The sequence below is a fragment of the Grammomys surdaster genome, unplaced genomic scaffold, assembly GCF_004785775.1.
Source record: "Grammomys surdaster isolate TR1022 unplaced genomic scaffold, NIH_TR_1.0 313, whole genome shotgun sequence".
In the NCBI taxonomy this organism is placed as follows: Eukaryota; Metazoa; Chordata; class Mammalia; order Rodentia; family Muridae; genus Grammomys; species Grammomys surdaster.
The window spans coordinates 4,372,180-4,375,002 of NW_021604732.1; positions in this window are offsets into that span (position 1 = coordinate 4,372,180).

A 2,823-nucleotide genomic window follows, 5' to 3' on the forward strand; every position below is an offset into this window, starting at 1 on the left:
TGCTCTTTATGATATGCCACAGCCCAAAGACCCCCACATTAGACTTTCCAATCTCTAGAGTTGTGAGACAGGCCCTCATTGTTTATCAAGCATTCGCTCTCTGAGCTATTATCAAACAGTCGTAGGAACCAACTACACCACTCAGTAAGCTCAAGTCGCACACAGCATGCGTCAACCAGTTTCATTTAAAAAAATTTTTTTTTTGTTTTGCTCATGTTCAGCCCCAGATACTTGTAAGAAACCCATTATGCCATAGCCCCTAACAGTTGAAAACAGGATCAGAAACTGACACAAACGAAATTTCTAGTATTGTTAAAGTAGATTCTGAAACTGTGACCCCTCTGTATCATAGAATTGTGTAACTTCATGAGGAAGAACACAGCTTCACAGACAAGTAGATGTTGTGAAGGGAAAGTCACAGAAAGTCAGACCATGATTTAACCGTAGGTTTTTTTTTGTTGTTGTTCTTTTTGTTGGTTTGTTTGTTTTTCTAAGACAAAACCAAATTATAAACAGTTTGGAACCATGACACATGTGGTGGAGACGGAGAAAACAAGGGCCGACTTAACACCAAGTTAGGGATAATGGCTACCTCTAGGTAAAGACAGGCATGTGATTACAAACCATAATGAGTCTTTGAAGGAAAGAGCCAGACTTCTCTGGAGGTCATAATTAAGGACTCGTCTCAAGGTAAAGGGCACTTCCTCTGATGTGTGAAGCATGAGAGAATGGATTAGACCATGCTTCTTGGACGTTAGAGTCTAAGTGCTGTGGGCACAATGCTGTGTTCCGTCACACCGAGGTGTCTGGCTATCTCCCAACCACAAGAGACTAGAGGTTGAAGTCCCTGCCTTTCCTCGAAGGAAAGAAAGAAAAATATATTAATGTTTTTATAAACCCCACTCAGATATAATCAGAAGGTTTCAGTGTGTGTGTGTGTGTGTGTGTGTGTGTGTGTGTGTGTGTGTGTTTCAAGTGTGCACATGGGTATGCATCCATGCACTGAAAGTTGTGGGATGCCCTGATCTATCATGCTCTATCATATTCCTCTGAGACTGGCTTTCTCCTAGAGCCTGGAGCTGTCCCCAGTGCTGCTCCAGACATGAGCGTCCACAGTCAGCTTTTTACTTGGGTGTTGGGCATCTGAACTCAGGTCCTCAGATCTGCACAGCAAACACTGTTAGCCACTGAGCCATCTCCACACCCCTAATTTCAATCTTCTTTTACAAAGGCAGCCTGAGATCAAGTAATCTTAAATTTTTTTTTAAAAAAAGATGGTTATTAACAATGATCTGAATATAGTCTATTCCTTACCAGGGGGTTAAATGGGTTAAATGACAGATATTTTAAATTGAATGTTTTGATAATTTCGTACATGTATACTTATTTACATCGTTTCACCACTTCTTCTTGCCTCTCCAATTCCTTTCATGCCCTCTTCACTCCCTCTCAAGTCCATGTCCCCTCCCTTCATTACTACCGTTTCTTGAATATACATAGACCCACATAGACCCCACAGAGTCCATTTAGCCTCGCTTTTATGAATCCGTGTTAAGGGCTGAACACTTGGGCTTGAATAATTTATTAAAGGGCTTGACCCTGGAGAAAACTAACCTACCCCTCCTCAGAAGCCATTGTTTGCCCATAGTTTACAAGGCAGATTTTAAAGAGAAATCTGAGCATTCAAATTGAGCTGAGAGCGAGTTGTTAGAAAGTGAGGGGGAAGAGGCAACTAAAATAGCCCAAAGATCAACACACAAGGCAGTGGCATTGGCTTGGGCGAGAGCCTGTCTTCACGAAAGTTCCAGTCTGCATTCACAAGAAGTTCAAGGGGAGCAAAAGAATAAACAGAAGAGGTTACAACTTGTAACCTCTTTTATGATTAGTCTGCTGTTCTTGGCTAACAGATCTGTAAGCAGGATCTCACTTCCTTGACAGAGAGGGATGATTGCCCAGAAGACTAATAAAACGGAGGGGGGGTGGCATTGATGTGAAATTCAGGCTGCATGAGTTAATCATTTTCTTTTAAAAAGTATTTGAACCAGTGCCTTTAAGTATGTTCCCAGTATCATACAACAATAGCTACTCTGATTTCAGGCTATTTTTGTCCACTCAAAAGAAACTTATGCTTGGAGAGCCCAGGTTAGTGACAGCCCTGAAACTTCTTCCACTAAACACCTCCAGACTAATAAAGGCATCAGGCTTTCTAAGTCAAAAAAGGAGAGCCTGGTTTCCTGTTACTCCAGCTATGGTCTCTGGGGGCCACTCTCCCCAAGGCCTTACTTCTTTCTTTCTCAAGCACTGGAGGGCTTTGGAGGCATGCCTGTGAGCGATGAAACATAACTGAACTGAGGCCTCAGGGGTCTTGGTGTCTTTCAGGGAGCTCTCAGACACCTGAGCCTGCTGGGACTTCTTAGTAAAGATTTTGAAATTGAAAGAGGAGTTGATTTCAGCTTTTCCGTGAATAGTGTTGACTTCTAGAAGGAGCTGGGAGTGGACTCCTGCCAAGGCAATTTCCTCAAGCAGTACAGGTAGATTACTGAAAGCCCTGGTGCCAATCTGGTCTTGGGAAAAGCTCTGTAGTTTGAGAATCAGGAAGTTGGCAGTAGGGACTAAGACTTTGGATGAGGCACTGAGCAGAGGCCCGGGACAGGCGTTGGGGAAGGAGCAGCCTTCCCAGCTCAACCCTGGGAGACTGGCTTTCCTGAGAATACATCATCACTACCACCACCACCACCACCATCACCACCACCACCACCACCACCACCATCACCACCACCACCACCACCACCACCACCACCACCATCACCACCATCACCACCA